The 9585-nt window shown below is 31.8% G+C and overlaps 1 long non-coding RNA gene and 1 pseudogene across 1 annotated transcript; both read left to right on the top strand.

Moving 5' to 3' along the window:
* The first annotated feature begins 1586 nt into the window (after positions 1-1586).
* Positions 1587-2549, top strand: LOC150037622 (uncharacterized). The gene is made up of 2 exons (XR_016527956.1): positions 1587-1703; positions 2043-2549. It is a non-coding gene; the product is annotated as an uncharacterized LOC150037622 (long non-coding RNA).
* A 1719-nt stretch (positions 2550-4268) lies between these two features.
* On the top strand, positions 4269-6107 carry LOC150037621 (uncharacterized; annotated as a pseudogene).
* Positions 6108-9585: the final 3478 nt, after the last annotated feature.

Genomic DNA, 9585 nt, shown 5'->3' with positions numbered 1-9585 from the left:
TTTTACAAACTGCGAGTTTTAGGACATAAAAACCAACATAAAATATACCCTAGTTTATTATATTATACTTTATTTTATATGTATTGTACACTCCACTCGCTTTAGGACAAGTGTGAGATTGTTGAATTTAGTGTCTTAAATCTCGTGGATCTTGTATTTTGTAATTTGTAAATACAAATTATTTATTTAATAAAATAAGAAACATTTTATTCGACATTTAGAACGCATTAACTTAATCTAATAAGTTAAGATCCATGGTTATTTTATGTAGCTTGAACAATATGTGATAGACATACAAGTGGATCATGTTCAAGTAATAACCTAAAAGGTTAGCAATATATGAATAAGATTGGGTGCATTATCCTGGTGACACTGCGGATACAACCCACTTTGTAAATGTTAGTATAAGATCGGACCACGAAATATTTTGTTCTCTCTTTATAACATCGTTAATTGAAGAGACTAAAATTTCATAGGATGACTATAGATGACTCGATCTTAATCCTTAGTGGATTATAGACTCTTGTCTATGAAGGCAATACTTTTATTTATATGGGTGAGAGTGGCCCTTGTCACCGACTCAATAAGCCTACCATTTTAGGGATTAATCCATGTAGGGAGTTAGAAACACAACATCTCAAAGTGGAATTCACTCCTTTCCGCTTTCAGAGAAAGTAGATGAATTTCTCTCTTAAGTGCTAACTCTAGGTCTTGAACAAGAGGTCCCTCCCACTCATTGGTTCGAGAGAGATTTGTTTATGGTAGATCATAAACGTGTTGTTCATTAGAGAATCAGTGGGACTTAAGGAGAAAGATGTAATTACATGGGTAAAACGGTAATTTTGACTCAACTGTAAATATGAAAAATTCATGAAGGCTCGACTTATTGATGACTGGTTATATCCATAGATACAAAAATATATTTAGAGTGCAAAGAGTACAGCTGTGAGTTTTTAGTGGAGTGACACAAAAAATGAATGTTAATTAAGTTAATTAAAGAGTTTAATTAATTTAATTTCGAATTATTGGAGCTTCTAATCTGTAGGTCTATCAGGTCTCGTGCTAGCTCACTATGAATAAAACAAGGATCAATTAATTTTGGAATAATTTGAATTGTTTAAATTATTTAAGGAAATTTTATATTAATAAGGATTAATATAGAGTATGATGTATAATGATTCATTATACTATATAGTTAATTATAAATATCATTTATAATTAAAACTATATAATATGAGATAATAATATTTGAATCAGATTCAAGTATTAAATTAATATGAATTGAATTCATATTAAAACTATATAGTAAAATTTAATGTGAATTGGATTGATATTAAAGATTATAGGTTAAGAGAGAAATATGCATTTTATATGGTTTGAATGCATTATTAGTAAATATGAGGTATTTTATTAATTAATTCATGGTTAATTAATTAATATTTATTTAATTATTTATTATATATTAATAAATATATATTAAATGTGATTTAATATATATTTATTAATTTAATTTATTAATTAATTAAAATAAAATAACTCCTTATGCAAGAGAGTGGAAAGTGGGGTGAGGGGTTACTTTTTCCTTCATGTTGGTTTTTGTGTGAAATATATAAAAACACATAATCAATTGGTTCTAAAAAGCTCTCACTCTCTAAAACACATCTATCTGTATTCTCTCTCAAATTCAAAAGAAGTAATTCACGGTAAACAACTTGGATCCCACAATCCAATTCCGTGTTGAAGTCATAGCGGGAAAGTCTTTTTGGTAGTATCTTGCCATTCATTTTTTTTTCCTGATCGTGCAGAGGATTTTCACGGAGGTTCTTGAAGAATTTGGTCTTCAAAAGCATTTCTCCTAAATTCCCTTAATTGAATGTCCGGCCTTAATGTTTCTATAAATCAATTCTATGATTTTCTCAATCCCAATTCAAAAACACGATGTTTCTATAAATTTATGTATCGATCTTTACTGTTTATGTTTTCTCGCTTTCTTTATTTGTCAATTTCATGACAATACTTAAATTGTGTTTTACAACTCAAAGGTAGGTTTGGAGGATCTTATGTATTCACAATGACTACATCCGCAAATCACGATGACGACGTCGAGAACATGGTGAAGAATATCTGTCCTGGTGCTAGCAAGATCTACCACATCTCAGGAACACAGAAGTTCAAACTGCCAAAACACAAGGTCTGCATAGGCGACATGTTTCAATTGGTGGAGAATGCAAAGAGTGGGTTTATAGTCTTTGCTTGGGGGCTTGCTGACACAACATTGGAGGATGTCTTTATTAAGGTTGCTGGAGGAGCTCAAGCATTCAATGTTCTTTCATGATCCTTATTTCTCTCTATTTTCATTCCACTATTACATTTGTCTTTTATCTCTATGTTTGAATATACGTCAGATTCTCTAAGAACTTAGTATACTTCTACGCATTTATAATTATTCCTTTGCCTGTTGGTTAAACATCATTTACATTTTTGTAATATTTGATATATGTTGGTTTAGATAGCATGGAGGAAATAAAATATTAGTGTATCATTCTCTATCTTTTCTTCATATATACTATTGAAATTATCAATCATTTTTAGATTGGAAGATTGGAATCTCTCACTCCTAAATGTTAATTGAGCTCATCTTAAGCATATAGTAAAACAATAATAAGTAAACAATTATTATTCTTGATTATATATTCAATCAATATCTAAATCAAGTATTCATGTCAATCAATAGCTATATCATAAAATTATATTTGGTTTCTGTTGTTCGAGTTAATCAATTGTTTCTAACTTAAAAAAAAATATAGTATAAATTTTCATTGATATCTATGATATTTTCACATTTCTATGAGTATGACATTGACATTTTCATTATATAGTAAAAAATTTGATGAAACATTAAAAAATGGTTTAAATCCTATTTTGATCCCTAAACTTTGAACGTTGTTCTTTTTTGTCCCTAAACTTTCAAAAATGATTATTTTAGTTTTTGAACTTTTAAAAAATGTTTATTTTGGTCTCTACTATTAAAATTTTGTTAACTTTTTTTTAAATTGTATCTAGAATGTGTTAAGCAAAATGAAGGTGAAGTAAAATGTTAACAACCAACGTGCCAAAATACTGAACGACTAAAATCTTGATCACAAAATGACTTTAGAGTTTGATAGAAAATTACTTTATCACCTAATTTCAAATTGAGACGTAACAAAATACCACTAATATGAATATAAAATCAATAATAAACATTTAACTTGTTTAAAAAATATACAATATTTATTTACTAATTTATTGTTTTTAAAATTTTGTTATTATGCCAAAACTAGCATAATACGATAGCGTTATTGACCATGAGATATGTGGTTCAAATTCTCCTACGCCTATTGTACTTAAAAGAAATAATTTATTATTATAACTTTCCATAAATATGTATCAACATTTTAAAAAAACTGAGACTTTGATATTTCCGTCGATATCAAGATTTTAAACGTGGGTTCTAATCTCATTTAGTCATGTGTTAAAAGGTTAAATTACAAGTTCCTAAACTAGAGTTGTATTGAATAATTCCTCAAGTTTTAAAGTGTTTTTATAAGTTTATGAGCTTTTAATTTTGTGTCTAATATGCCATAATATTAACCTATTAGTTGAAGGCCAACGAAATATATGTCGATCAATTGTTGAGTTATATTGTTAGGTTTTACTCATTTATCATTTTCAAGATCTTGATTTTGATTTTTTCAGAGGGTCTTTAAAAGTTTCCTAGAATTTAAAATCGTATCTTAGATACCATGTTCATATCTTAGATATCATATTCCGAAACATTGAAGCAAAGAAAGAAAATAGAAAAAGTAGAAAAAAAATCATATCTCAAGTTCTTATAACAACAATTTATGTATATAACTTAAGATAAAGTCCAACTAAACTAGGGATATTAATAAAACATCAGGCACATCCCAATTTCATTTATGGCAAATGTTTTATCTTTTCTGGCTTTTAGTTAAAACATATATGGCAAATACAAACTGAATAAAAAAGCGAGAAAGAATAGGTCAAAGTAGATTCAAATTTCAACCAAAAAAAAGAAAACCCATTTGAAAAATAAAAACTCAAACTTGATTTTGTTTCTATCCCAAATCTACAAAATGGTTAAGAAAATCAACAAACTTTATCTTCTCCTTCTCTCAAAATTAGATGCATCTCTCTATCTAGCTACATAAATATCCTTTGAGTTTAAATTTAACCCATCAAGACACATTGTTCTATTCTTCAAAATGGCCAAAGTTCTTCCATTGATCTTTCTCTTAGTGGTTGCAGTCATTGGATTTGCTAATGGAAATGAAGTGGGAGTTTATGATTGAGAAGGGGAGATTTTTTTATTAAATTTACCAATTATGGTGCTACCATTCTCTCTGTTATTCTCACTCATAAAAATGGTTTGTTCTATTTTTGTTTTTCTTAACATTACCCATTTATATTTGCATTCAACATATTATGATATAGTTCTAAATTTCTTTTTGGTTATTTGTTTTGGGGAAGTTGGATGATATTGTTCTTTCTTTCCCTTCAATTGATAACTTTCGAGTGAGATAATTGCGTTTTTTGTTGTGATTTTCTGGTATAAAAGAGAAAAATGAATAAAAGGGTATGATTTGTTTATGCATTTGTTTTGAATGATACTACCTACTTTGGAAACATTGTTGGACGTGTAGCAAATAGAATTGGAGGAGCTCAATTTGGTATCGATGGTGTTTTTTATAAACTCACTCCTAATGATGGAAGGAACTTGCTCCATGGTATATTTCATCTATCTAGACACTTTTTTCTTCCCTTCTCTCTCCCCCAACGTTTTCCTTTCTAATTGTGGATTCATCTTTTTCATAGCATATGACACTACATTTGATTTATATGGCCCAATTAAATATAGTTAAGTACTACTGAAACCTTTTGACCGACATCTATTCACTAGTTAACTTGTATTGTCACCTATTCATCGTTATCTATTTTCTGGTTAAACTCCTACTGTCACCTATTAATTGCCCTGTAATGACATGTGCTTCTCTCTCTTGGGACTGGGATTTGAGAACTCCAAATGACTCAAATTGTTTACATTACTTAATAAGTAGTCAACTCAAATTTATGAACATTTAAAAGCAAACAAAATGCTAAGAAAATTGATTTTATATTGAGATTTTTTAAGCATTTTTTATTTGACTATGAAGGTGGGAAGGAAGGGTTCGGAGATGTGATATGGAAGGTGGAGAGTTATGTGAAGGACAGCCACATTACATTCACCCACGACAGTTTCGATGGCGAACAAGGTCGGACTCTAAACCATAAATCTTAAACCCTAAATTAAAGGATTACAATGAATAAATGGAGGGTTTTGTTTGGTTTTTGTGTAAACAGGGTTTCCCGGCGATCTTCGAGTTTCAGTAACTTACATGTTCATAGAAACAAACAAATTAGGAGTAAAAATGGAAGCAAAATCCATAAACAAACCAACCCCAGTAAACCTGGCCCAACACTCTTACTGGAATTTAGACGGCCATTCAAGCGGCGACATTGTATCTCACAAAATCAAACTCTTCGCCTCAAGCATAACTCCTGTCGACATCGAGCTCATCCCCACCGGTGAAATCGTGCCAATGGCTAGAACCCCTTTCGATTTCTCAACCCCACGAGAGATCGGTTCGCAGATCAAGAGCGTAGCAGGTGGATACGACATCAATTACGTGGTGGACGACACCGGGAGTGAGCATTTGAAGAAAGTGGCGGAGGTTACAGGGAGAATTTCGGGGAGGAAGATGGAGCTATGGAGTAATCAGCTGGGAGTTCAATTTTATACGGCAAATTAGTTGAAGGATGTGAAAGGGAAAGATGGGGTTGTGTATAAGGAATACGTAGGGCTTTGCTTGGAAACTCAGGGGTTCCCAGATTCCGTGAATCATACTAATTTTCCTTCGCAGATTGTGAAGCCAGGGGAGAGTTATGAACATGTTATGATTTACAGGTTCACTGAAGGAACTCTGTTTCTTGGTTTGATTTGGACTGGAATTTTTATCATTTTTCTCTTCTATTTGATGAGTTGGTTATTCATTTTCAATTCCTAGGTTGGTTTTAACCAAAGTACAAATGTCATGATTTTATTTAATAGTTTCTATACACATTGTTTTTAGGTTCATTTAACTAATTTGTCTATACATTTTTTACTCATAATTAATATTTTTTTAGGCTAATTTCGTTGGTATAGATGAACTAAACCCTATATATTTCTTGTTTAAAACCAAACTAAAATAAAGATAACGATGATTTCAAATTTAAAAATAAGAAGAATCGGTAAAAAGATTATATTGCATGTTAAAACAAAATTATAACAAAGATAATGATAAAAACTATTTAAAAATTGTATGATTTAGTTTGGATTAGTAGAAAATAGGATATATTAAAAAAAAATAGTATTTAGGAAAAGTAATATATAATATGAGACTTGAAAATTCAAATCCACCTTTGAATATAAATACAAATTTGAAAAGTTTTTAAATTAAGAAACAAAATTATACCAAAATATTGGCTGGGAAAAAGAAATTTAATTGAATGTCTTGAAAGGAAATAAATAGACTGAATTATGAATTACTAAATTAATTACAATATAATTAATGAAGATGTTGGATTAATTACACTACAATTAGAGAAGCTATAAAGGGCATTTTAAGATCAACAGAAAATGAGTTCTCTTTTGCATGCCTTTTGAGCTCGAATTATGGATTTGATAAATTAATTATAATATAATTATGTGTTGTTTAATATAGAAAAATTAATCAAAATATTTATAAAATATAACAAAAGTTGACATTGATAGAAGTCTATGTCTATCAACGTCTATCATTGATAGTTTTAAAATTTTACTTTATCTTGTAAATATTTTCAACAGTTTTACCATTTGAAATAATTTTTCTATAATTAATGCAGTTGGATTAAAGTGCAATTAAAGAAGCTATTAAGGGTATTTTAAGATTAACAAAAAAATGAATTCATATGTGGCCTTTGCCATAATTAAAATATAATTTGTGCTATAAACCCAATTTCCCAAGGTATAATAGGAACTTCTAACTGAGCCCAAAGGCTTCAATACAAACGTGGGCTTGGGATTACAACCCATTACAAATCTACATTCCAACCTCCAATTTTTCAGCTATAATTGACATTACTTCAACATATTTACGTACTTAGACCACGTTATTGAAAAGTTGCAAACCCCGAACCCTATTAAAAGAATGTTTAAGATGATTTCCAAGCCAACTAAATTTCATGAAGCCATTAATGCATGCTAGTTTAAAGAAGTTTATAAAGCATGACCTAAGTATTTTTATACTTATTTTATAAGAAGCATGCATTGGAAGTTGATGCTTAATAGTAAATATGTTTAAGCATATGGTTTATGATACTATGCTTTTAAAGTATGATTTACTTCAAACTATAAGTTATATGATGATTATTAGAACCCGATACTGAAGGACAATGAGAAGGTACTTAGATATAACCATGTGCGCAGATAGAATTGACGTTGATTGTGTTGAGAATACTCCACACCAGTTAAGTTTATGTTGAGGGATTGAACAAGAGGATTCTCTCTCAACTAAGGATTATGTTAAGCTATGTTATGTTTGAAAGTTTTAAATATGAGTTTGCTTGGCAGTTTTCCAGTTTTACAGCATGATGTTTATGATTTATTAGTCACTCACTAGACTAGTAGCTTAATCGTTTTAAATGTTTTCTTCCTCAGGTAGTGGTCAATTCCCCAAAGGTTAACTGCACCATTGCTCTGCCACTCAAAACTATGGTTTTCAGAAAAGTATCTACTTGCAAATACTTGTACATATGTGTTGAACATGTTAAGGACAAGGGCTAGCTATCAGAACCCATTGAACTCTGTATTGTTAACAATGTAATTATGTTGTATGCTTAACCCTAGATGAGTTATCTAAGATTAAGTTTCTTCAACTATTATTAAGTATTCAAGGGATTACTAAGTAGGTTAAGGATAATGGTTAGACAGTAAGTGCCACAAAAGGGTTAGTAACTACTGTCGTCACATTCTCTTCTAGATTAAGAGAGTAATCTAAGAGGGGGTGTGACAAGTTGGTATCAGAGCATAGAGATTTTGGAAAAAATAGAGATAGTTCATGCATTAGTTTAGGTCCATAATGTGAATCCCTAACATATGTACTTTATAATTAGGTACGGATGCCAAGAAGAAGTGGCATGCAGAGCAAGCAGACGGCAAACGAGGACCCTGACCCTATTGTTAGAAATTCTGAGGTTAGAAGGGATCCAGATTCAAGTAAGAGGAAAGGTAAAAATCCAGTAATACAGGAAACGACTTCAGATAGTGGGTCGAATACCCGGCAGATGGGAGCAGATCCTCAGCTAGAGGAAAGAGTGTTTGACAGAATCGTCTAGAGGTTGGCAGCAAGTGTAAGATCCATGTAGGCAGACCCAGAGAAGAAGTATAGCATCGAGAAGCTTAAAGCCTTAGGTGCGACAACGTTCGAAGAAGCCACAGATCCAGCAGATGTTGAGGTCTGGCTAGATATGATTGAGAAGTGCTTTAATGTAATGAGATGTCCTAATGACCGTAAGGTTAGATTAATGATGTTTCTATTATAGAAAAGAATCGAGAAATGGTGGAAGATCCTAGACGCTAGAAGGAATCGATCAGAGGTTATAACCTGGTCGGTGTTTTAAAAAGTTTTTTAAGATAAGTATTATCCTAGCTCCTTCAGAGAAGCTAAGAGAGATCAGTTTCTCAAATTAGTTCAAGGATCAATGACGATTATTGAATATGAGCAGAAGTTCACAGAGTTGTCGTAGTATACTCTTTCGATCATAGCAGAAAAAAAATATAGATGCCGAAGGTTCGAGAATGACTTAAAAAAGGAAATCCGTACCCCAGTCACTTCTACAACTAACTGGATGGATTTCACTTAGCTAGTGGAGACAGCCATTAGAGTTGAGAGAAGCCTAGCCGATGTTGATCAGGGATAAAGTGGAAAAGAAGAGTAATAGAGAGTTCCAGTAGAATCGAAAGGTAAGAGTTTTAGACCTCATTTCTCTGGATAGTCAGCATGAAAATATAAGAAGCTATAAGCCAGTAGAGTGTGAGTGAGAAAAGGTCGAGACCTGTAGCTGGTACAGTAAATAGATCAGAATTTGGACGTGTTGGCGAGTCGGTAGCTAGTACAAGTGAGAAACCCTCACGGGTGAACTGTGGTAAGCGTCATCTAAGAATGTGTTATAATGGAAGGAACATCTATTTCCAGTGAGGACAGACAGGTCGTTTTAAAAGGGAATGTCCACAGTTAGTTCGTGAAGCTTAGGTTGAGCGAAAGACGACTTCTCAGACAATGGAGCAGTCAAAGACAACCAGCGCTAGAGGTGAGGGTTCTAGTGGAGCAAAACAGAAGGGAATAATAGGACGACCTTAGCAACAGGATAGAGTGTTTGTAGTGACCCACCAGGAGGTGGACGAGGCACCAGATGTTGTGACTGGTAAAGTAACTCTATGTAACCAGTCTGCTTATGTATTAT

This window comes from Benincasa hispida, chromosome 2, assembly GCF_027475165.1.
Source record: "Benincasa hispida cultivar pf3 chromosome 2, pf3_genome.v1.1, whole genome shotgun sequence".
NCBI lineage: Eukaryota > Viridiplantae > Streptophyta > Magnoliopsida > Cucurbitales > Cucurbitaceae > Benincasa > Benincasa hispida.
The sequence above is the reverse complement of the archived record's forward strand: the minus strand, read 5'-3'. Positions and strand labels throughout refer to the sequence as shown.